Consider the following 11,171-nt stretch of genomic DNA (forward strand, 5'->3'; position numbering starts at 1 on the left):
TCTAGAACTTTCTCGTTGTGTCTACAAAGCGAAATAAAGGGTGTTGAAAGTAGGAAGTGATTAAGGCATTTCTTTGTTAGTCGAACTCCAGAGACTATTGACCTACACTTATGCATATCCGTAGTTAACCCAATTGAGCCTTTAGCTTATTTTCTTTGGCAGCCTCTTAAATAGACTAATCTCTTCTTTGATAAACTGTGATTTGATCCTTAACTCCCAGGCGCTTTAGTATAAATAATTGAAAAAGTTGGGAGTGTGAAATTGAAGGAGGATGACAAAAGTGAAACTCTAAAAAAGTGTTCAAGGTGCGTCTAAATTGTGATGGTTAGGAGCTATAGAGAATTTGAAAGCAATTTCAGTTTTTAGTCGCCCAGTGTTTGTTATAATGAACCTGTTTTGGCCCTGATTCATTTAAGACAATATGCACCTCAACTAATAGCTTTAGTTGGGGGTGGCTACTATAGGGGTGCGTAACAATAACTAGTGTATGAAGAAGAGTTGAGAATTGACTTGTGATGTAAAAGGGAAGTACCCCTACCATAGTTGTTGTTAATATCTTGAACAAAAATTGGGGTGAAAATATTGGGGTATGAAGGTGATGAACTAGGAATTGGGTTCATAGAATGTGATTTCGAGTGAGGTTTGTCATGTATTAAAGCGCTTAGGGATATTAGTCACTATTTCCTAAATAGTCCCTACCCGTCCCCTAGCCTACATTACAACCATTGAAAGACCTAGTTGATCCTACTTTGCAACATCCGACTATTAGTGGAGTAATACACTAAGAGCAAGCTATGGTTCATTATCTGTCATGTAGAAATTCTTTGTTGAGAGTGAGTGTTTGAATTTTATATTCCCCTCAGGACAAATGTTGAAAAATGGTGAGTGGTATGGGGAACTTTCTTGTTGTGAGGATGCATGCGGATGAAAATCTGGATTTCTTAATGTTGCTTGATGGAGTGATTTGGTTAAGCTTGCTGACAGATCTAATGCCATTATTGAGATGATGTGATTCAAAACATTCTATTCATATGCATTAAAGAAATTGTGATATGTTTTAAGATGAGTCGTGCTATGAAATGTAAATGCCCAAGGAAAACATTAATCTTAGATTGTAATGTGGAGCTTCATTAAGGAGTATAGTTGTGATTGTTCGAGGACGAACAATAGTTTAAGTGTGGGGTGGTGATCTTGGGCGTATTTATATGTCTAAACAACGCTATTTGCCATATTCAGACGTATTTTGAGAAAAAAATTGTGTTAATTATATTGAATTATGATTTGAATTGTGTTTCGTGGCTAACCGATGTGATTAGAGACACAGGGATAGTTTTCAAAGGATTCAGATGAGAAATGGACACATATCACGAAACAATTGTTTAGCGATGTCCAAGAGCATGAGTAGATGTACGGGAGCAAGGATAAAAGGAAAGAGCTGAGGATTCACGAGAGGCAAGTGAAGAATTGATGTAAATTTCCAATAACGCGACGCTAACTTGACGCGTCACGTCGCGTAGACTGGTAAAACTTGTGCCTTAACCAAAATTCCAAGAGAAACTTCCAGTGCATCGATGCTAAGTCAGCGCGTCGCGTCGATGCTTGAGTTCGGAGACTTAGTCAAATTCTTAGAAGGTAATTCCAATGACGCGATGCTAACTTAACGCGTTGCATCGTGTGTTATGAATCAAGACTTAGCCAGAATTTGACGTAAAGATCTAGTGCATTAACGCAATGTTGACGCAATGCGATGGCATGAACAACGCGATCAGCAATGCATCGCGTCGATAATTTGAATCTGGTGAAATATTGACCCAGTATAAAAAGAATATGTTAACACAAGTAAGGATATCTTTTTACATCTTGAGAAAGACTAGGGCGGCGGAAAAATAGAGTACTCTATCATTTTAGGGTTCTTAATATTCTTTTGAACATTTTTATTTGAAGATTCATTTTGGGTATGATTTGTTATTTATTTTTGCTTACAAATTCAATATATGTAACCCCCTAATTTTCTGAACTGGAATGCTACACGGTGCTCATGACCCTGAGAGACCACAAGCTAACCCATGACTGATATCTGTACCTGTACACTGCATAATATATATATATATATATATATATATATATATAAACATAATGCGGAACAAAGGCTGATAGGCCATAAGGTTCAAAGTGAATATCAATAATCTGGTGGGGTATAAATAATCAAAAACAACCTGAAATACTATCTGAAAACATGATAGTCTAGAAAGTCTCTAACTGTCTGAAAAGAGAGTTGATGGGACATGTCCCCAACTAACACCAATAACTAAATAAAATCGAGTACTGCAACGATGAAGCAGAATAATATGTCCTCGCATGATGAGGGCTCACCACTGACGCTGAAAGCTAAAATTGATCAACTACTGCTGCTATGGATCTCGTGTCTCGGAACCTATGGTGTAATATAAAATAAAGCACCATAGCGCAAATGTGTTAGGACAACTGAGAGTACTGAGTATACGAGTGAGGTAGGCTATATGCAATGGGTTACATGCATGACAATGCTAAATAACTGACTAATATGAACGTCAGAGTACATGCAAAATTATGGGACTGAGACTGATATCATGATACATGAATATTAAATCTGATCTGACATGGTACTGATAACTGATATAACATGGGAGACTGTGTCTGACAATCCTAATTCTGATGGAACTAGCTGAGTTCTGTACTGTATCTATATTGACTGTATCTGACAGTCCTGAATTTTGAAGAACTATCTGAGTTCTTTTACTGATGCTGAGACTGGAACTGTGGAAAGTAGTAGCTTAACCGAATGCCCCATGTATGCTAATATAGCTGAACTGGGGTTCAATTCTTTCCCTGATTGGAAGGTTGTCAATACCGTAACACGGGTAAAGACAAGTTGTGAGTGACCCTTAAATCTGGCAGTGTCCCCAAAAAAGAACGGCGGATGTCCACCTCATCAACCCTTAAGCTGGCAGTGTTGATGTCTCAACCTATGCTGGCTACATAGTTCTGGAACGCAAGGACTGCTTCTAGGAATCACACCCTCATCTGAAGCAGGTGAGTTCCCATTCTTGAGTTCACTCGGTGCTAACTTCTACTCCCATCTGAAGAGACTGAACATGATTGACTAAACTGTACATGAGCTGAGTTTCCTAGATTTCGTTGACTGACGGAATGCTACTGATATCTAACACTGACTGAGATCATAAGATTTCTGAGACTTCCTGAGTCACATGACTGATTGAATTCTATGGAACATGGTTGGACTGAAGATATCGTGACAACATGACATGGCTCTAGGCACACAACTATATTTTTCGGGTACAAGTACCCCTAGGACTCGATGGAAGGAAACTGACACACATGACTAACTTTTTCATACGAATAAAGTCCACAATTCACAATATCATATGTAGGGGATTCAATACTACACATGGTTCTCAACATTTCATACGTGGGAGGGGATACATTCAACGTGGAAGTACTCTCTTAACTTCAACATCATGTTCACTACATATCACAACCACAATACATATCAATAACGTGGAATTCATGTAGAATCATAAAGCATAGAGCATGGACTTGTTACTTGGTACTCTTAAGTCATGAAAACATGATTATTATTATTCTAGGCATTTCATTGAACACCTTGCATGCACAATTTAGGCATAGGTGAAACCATAAGATTTTACATCATGAACAACCAAGTTTTACATGTTTTCAACTCACATGGTGTCATAGATTCATAATAAAACATAAATATTCCAACTTGGGAATCATTCAAAATCAACAACTTGATTATCCACATCCAACAATATAGATATCATAAACAACTAATTTCATAGATTTTAACTTACATACTAACATAGCTTCATGAAAATACATAAAGATCCCAACTTGAAATCATACAACATGAACATAATCATACCACAACAAAGTCTTCACAATACATGATTTAAAACTTGATTCTTGAGCTCCATGGATGAAAGGAATCCATGGATGAACACTACGCATACCTTAGATGGAAGATTCTTGATGATTAACGGTGAAATCCTTTGAACCTGGGTCTTCAAATTAAAACCTTTTCTCTTGTTCTTGAGAGAAAATGATGAAAAGGGATATATTTTGGTCCAAATGATCCTTAATACTATGTTTGTGTATATATATAGGGTGGGGAAAAATACTAAAATACCCCTAAGGAAAGGGAGAAAGACGCAGTTGTCCCTCTGTTGACAGTTTTGATATGCTGAAGTAAATTGATCATAAATTTTTACTTCGACATTGGATTTGGATGAAACCAATTGCATTGGAAATAAGACTCAAAGAAATTTCCATTTATATATATCAGCCCTCCCAGTTCATTATATACAGGGATTTATGATCGTTTGAATTTGACCCTGAAATTTTGGCCTGAAATGCGCTCGGAATGCGGGAGCATTTCAAACCAGTGAGTTTAGCCACTGAAATGCGCCCAAAATGCGTTCTAAATATGACCAAGACATACTAGGTCTTTATCCATCACAACGCAACTTGAAAATAAAAAAACGGAGGTCGAGAAGGTCGCCAAATAAATCCCCGAAGTTTGGAGGCTTGAAATATGACTAGTGTTGAACACTTAGCCAAAATTCTTCTAAGTATTGGATTTTCTTATCAGGCCTTAAGGAGATTAGTTAGACTTAAAATTTTATGGGTTCTTACAATATCTCCCCCTTGGGAATATTCGTCCTCGAATGAGACTTGACTGAGAGGAGAGAAAAGACTATCTGAACATGAATGACTGAAGCATGATCTCATGACTGACATGACTAATAAACTGAATATATCATATCGAACATGCATATCTGATGCATGACTGATGAGCTGAATTAATGCATATCTGATGCATAATTATATAACTGAACTGATACATGAATGCATGACTGAGTATGCAATGGTAATAGATACCAAATTTATAATGGGAACATAAGAATGAATTTGGATATCTAATTTGTAACTGAAATCCAAACATGAAACTAAATAAGCTTAAGGAGAATTGTTACCTTGATCAAGATCTGAGTTTATGGAGAAGAGGTGAGGGTACTTGGTTCGTGTGTCTGCTTCTGCTTCCCAGGTAGCTCCCTCTACTGACTGGTTCCGCCAAAGAACTTTGACTAGAGGGATTTCTTTGTTCCTTGGTCAACGAATCTGATAGTCTAGGATTTCGATCGGAATTTCCTCATAGGAGAGGCTGTTATGAATATCAACGCTCTGAATAGGGACTACAATTGTTGGGTCACCTATGCACTTCTTGAGTAAAGAGACATGGAAGACTGGATTAACTAAGGCTAGATCTGAAGGCAACTCGAGCTCATAAGCTACCTTGCCGAAGTGACTGAGAATCTTGAAGGGATCGATATATCAGGGACTGAACTTTCTTTTCTTGCCGAATCTCTTCACTTCTTTCATGGGAGAAATCTTTAGATTGATAAAGTCATTAATCTCAAACTCGAGATCCTTTTACTGAACAAACATGAATAGGAAACGGAGAACATGGCTGCGTCTGAAACGTGATGCATAAATTGAATACTGTGAATTGGATATCATGACTAAGTTGTAACATGGGACATGGACAGAGTATCGTAAACTGAACTGAGCCAATGAGTACCTAGCTTACGATTGAGATTGGAGATAGAGGGTCACTTATGGGTACCCACCACTTCAAATTAGATTCATTACATAAAAAGAGATTGGCGTGTTTAAATCATGAAAGTTTGGGGGTTATAGAGTATCTCCCCCTTGGGACACTATGTCCCTTGAAGAATGATAGACTTGGAAGAGATACCAAGGGAAATCTGAGATGGTGTACAAGGAACCTACGAACTAAATCATGACTGAATATCTGAGATCTAAAATTGAGACATGATACCTGACCGAGCTGATCTTAGAGCTACCTGGCTGGTTTATCTAAGAATGGTTACATTCTTCTATGAGATTTTGGCTAGTGCAAAAAGATAAAGAGGTGGGAAGACCAAACTATATGAACTTATCTGTATGAGACAGCTAATTAATAAGATCATATCCTGATTAAGATTCGGTAAGATTAGTTGAGGCCTATGAACATCATCTAAGATGAAGTAACTAAGCCTCATGTATTGCAATTGAGACTACTTAAAAGAGTCACATGGGTGCTGAGTACGAGTGCATAAATATGCTAACTTATCTGATTAATTAGATAGATGACAGCTAAATACTAGGTCTGCTAGGATAAACTGTTCTTAGCCTTAATAGTTGAACTAAAACTGTAGAGTATCATGCATAGAAGGTAAGGACTAATTTAGTAACATGAGGTAACTGAGCATGGATTCATGAGGTCTGCATTATTTGAGAATGCGAGACCAAGCATACCGCATGATTTGGAAATTAAGGTATTGGAATACCTATAACTGAGTAACTGATAACTGTACACTATAGTCAACCAAGTCTGAAACTGAATTGAGTTTTTCTGATCTGGTTGGTGAACTAAATCTAACATTATAATTGAATCTGTAACTAGGACTCATACTGAATCCATTGTTAGGTTCTGGTAATTTATTACTGATTGCTGAGGTTTAAGCTGATACTGAAGTACTAAATCTTGATAGGTAAGTAACTGATAACTGATAGGCATAGTCCTATCGGACTATCTGAGTCCTTTTGCTAAATACTGATTACTAGGATAACGTTGTATCTGAGGACTGGGGGATGGAACATCGACCCCAAGGATCCACCGAGGAATCCAAACTGAGGGTATATATGACATATCATGAATTTGTGTGACCGTTAGGTGCGTAACATGAATCACGAGAACTAAGCATTCTATAGACTGAGATACTAGAACACTGATAGCTGAGTAACTGGTAACTGAATTTTGATAGTTACGTGATGGGGTTGACATAAGTCAAGGATCTGAACGTACATTCACACTCTGTACTTTCAACCCTTCTAAATACAACCTCTTGCTAGCCATCTACCAGCACACTAACATGACATTCAAGCCTATCTTCATAACTACACCCTCATGTCAAACAAGTATACAAAATCTTCTCTTAGTTATAAAATATTTACTCTCCCCCATCTAAGCAATAGCTCATCAGTACACTATTTCACAAGGAGAGCTTACTAAAGGGTTTAAATCAGGAGGGCCTAAAGCATGAATGGACACTAACTAAACTTAACATATGACTAAAACCTGAGGAGTAGAATATCAACTACATGTTTTTACCCAAAAGGTCTAACCTGAGAATATACATAACGTAGTCTGAATTTATCTGATCTATAGGGGCATAGCATGAGTCATGGAAACTGAGTATATTGTAATGCATGACGTGAGTATGTGAGTCATAAGCTGCATGACCTGAGTCTGGAATTTCTGTATTTGTGAGACCTGATTCATAATGCCGAGTGAGCTGGAATCGTACACAATTCTATAGAAAACATGTGAATAAGCTGGGTGCATGGAACTGATTCATACTGCGGGGTAAAATGGGACCTCTTATAATGGGAACTAAAATTGTATATGATTTATGGAAAAAGAAAATGCATGAGCATGGTTCATGACCATAGAGTTGACATGCAATGCGTGAGTAGGTTTTATGATAGCTGAAGTGCAAAACTCTACACTGAGATAAGAATGGGTCGGGAATTGTCTTCCCTTACTGCTTCTCTAGACATACAGGCACTAATACTAGAATCTGAGGGACCGACTTGGTCACTTGATCTACTATCAAGTACTTACATTCTTTCCGATACATGTTTGCCTTACTAAACACATCATCTGTTACTGTTTTCTCATATGCTATTAATATCACATCCACACCTCATACCTAATTTTAGGTTAATAGACTAAAATTCTTGCTTGCACTGTTCAAGCCTACTGATTGGTACAAATATCCCCATGAATTTATAATCTGATCAATTCGGATAATATTATCCTACTTTACTATTACTAAGATCCTAGATGCATGCTTCTAACTCTAGGTTATGTGCTATCATAGGATTCTGAGAAGGGATCTGATGATATATCTAAATTTAAGTTAGAGAATGAGTTCTCATTATCGTGAATAAAATTCATATGAATTTGGAACGTAACGGGACTGATGGGGTATTTCTGAGTTTGTGGTCAATCCTATAACTGACTGCAGGGATTGTCTGGGAAAGCCCTATCTGTAGGACTTGAGCTTCACTATTTTTGTTACCTTAAAAGTAAGGTGGAGTTGACATGAGTGAAGCAAAATGAGAATCCACATGAGTTTTCTTGGAAAACTTTTCTATAGCACGATCTGAGATATGAAAGAAGGGAAACTGTTCTTAAAACATCTCATAGTCTTGGGCACATAAATGTGGCGCACAACACACCCATGCACTAGACTCTACTAGATACGGATTTCAGACTTCCTAGGATACTATTGAACCTTAGGCTCTGATACCAAGTTTGTAATGCCCCGATTTTTTGAACAGAAATGCTACATGGTGCTCATGACCCCGAGAGACCACAAGCTAACCCATGACTGATAGTACACTGCATAATATATATATATATATATAAACATAATGCGGAACAAAGGCTAATAGGCCATAAGGTTCAAATAGAATATCAAACATCTGGTGGGGTATAAATACTCAAAAAAACTTGAAATACTATCTGAAAACATGATAGTCTCGAAAGCCTTTAACTATCTGAAAGAGAGTTGATGGGACTTGTCCCAAACTAACTTCAATAACTAAATAAAACCAAGTACTGCAACGATGAAACAAAATAATATGTCCTCGCATGATGAGGGCTCACCACTGACGCTGAAAGTTGAAACTGATCAACTACTGCTGCTATAGATCTCATGTCTCAGAACCTATGGTGTAACATAAAAGAAAGCACCATAGCACAAATGCCTCAGTACAACTGAGAGTACTGAGTATATGAGTGAGGTAGGCTATATGAAATGGGTTACATGCATGAACAATGCTAAATAACTGACTAATATGAACGTGACAGTACATGCAAAATTATGAGACTGAGACTGATATCGTGATACATGAATACTGCATCTGATCTGACATGGTACTGATAAATAATATAACATGGGCGATTGTGTTTGACAGTCCTGATTCTGGTGGAACTAGCTGAGTTCCATACTATATCTATATTGACTGTATCTGACAGTCCTGAAGTCTGAAGAACTATCTGAGTTCTTTTACTGATGCAAAGACTACTGTGGGAAGTAGTAGCTTAACCAAATGCCCCATGAATGCTAATATAGCTGAACTGAGGTCCAATCCTTGCCCTGATTGGAAGGGTGTCAATACTGTGCCACGGGTAAAGACAAGCTATGAGTGACCCTCAAATCTGGCAGTGTACCCAAAAGAGAACGGCGGATGTTCGCCTTATCAACCCTCAAGTTGGCAGTGTTGATGTCTCAACCTATGCTGGCTAAATAGTTCTAGAATGCAAGGATTGCTTCTAGGAATCACACCTTCATCTGAAGCAGGTGAGTTCCCATCCTTGGGTTCACTCAGTGCTAACTTCTACTCCCATCTAAAGAGACTGAACATGATTGACTAAACTGTACATGAGCTGAGTTTCCTGGATTCCATTGACTGACAGAATGCTACTGATATCTGACACTGACTGGGATTATAAGATTTTTGAGACTTCCTGAGTCACATGATTGACTGAATTCTATGGAACATGGATGGACTGAAGATATCATGACAACATGACATGGCTCTAGGCACACAACTATATTATTTGGGTACAAGTACCCCCAGGACTCGATGGAAGGAAATTGATACACATGACTGACTTGTTTATAGGAATAAAGTCCACAATTCACAATATTATATGTAGGGGATTCAATACTCCACATGGTTCTCAACATTTCATATGTGGGAGAGGATACATTCAACGTGGAAGTACTCTCTTAACTTCAATATCATGTTCACTACATATCACAACCACAATACATATCAATAACGTGGAATTCATGTAGAATCATAAAGCATAGAACATGGACTTGTTACTTGGTACTCTTAAGTCATGAAAACATAACTATTATTATTCTAGGCATTTCATCGAACACCTTACATGCACAATTTAGGCATAGGTGAAACCATAAGATTTTACATCATGAACAACCAAGTTTTACATGTTTTCAACTCACATGGTGTCATAGATTCATAATAAAACATAAAGATTCAAACTTAGAAATCATTCAAAATCAACAACTTGATTATCAACATCCAACAATATAGATATCATAAACAACTTATTTCATAGATTTTAACTTACAAACTAACATATCTTCATGAAAATACATAATGATCCCAACTTGAAACCATACAACATGAAAATAATCATACCACAACAAAGTATTCACAATACATGATTTAAACTTGATTCTTGAGCTCCATGGATGAACACTACGCATACCTTAGATGGAAGATCTTGATGATTAACGGTGAAATTCTTTGAACTTGGGTCTTCAAATTGAAATCCTTTCTCTTGTTCTTGAGAGAAAATGATGAAAAGTGATATATTTTGGTCCAAATGATCCTTAATAATGTGTTTATGTATATATATAGGGTGGGGAAAAATACTAAAATACCCCTAATGAAAGGGAGAAAGACACAGTTGTCCCTCTGTTGGCAGTTTTGATATGCTGAAGTAAATTAATCATAAATTTTTACTCCGATGTTGGATTTGGATGAAACCAATTGAATTGGAAATAAGACTCAAAGATATTTTCATTTATATATAGCACCCCTCCTAGTTCATTATATACAGGGAGTTATGATCGTTTGAATTTGACCCTAAAATTTTGGCCATAAATATGCCCGGAATGCGGGAGCATTTCAAACCAGTGAGTTCAGCCACTGAAATGCGCCCAAAATGCATTCTAAATATGACCAATACATACTAGGGTCTTTACCCATCGTAACACAACTTGAAAATTAAAAAATGGAGGTCAGGAAGGTAGCCAAATAAATCCCCAAAGTTCAGAGGCTTGAAATATGACTAGTGTTGAACACTTAGCAAAAATTCTTCTAAGTATTGGATTTTCTTATCAAGCCTTAAGGAGCTGAGTTAGAGTTAAAATTTTATGGGGTCTTACAATATATGTTGTTGAATCTTGTAGCATGAGTAG

This window comes from Capsicum annuum, chromosome 4 (genome assembly GCF_002878395.1).
Source record: "Capsicum annuum cultivar UCD-10X-F1 chromosome 4, UCD10Xv1.1, whole genome shotgun sequence".
NCBI classification, from domain to species: Eukaryota; Viridiplantae; Streptophyta; class Magnoliopsida; order Solanales; family Solanaceae; genus Capsicum; species Capsicum annuum.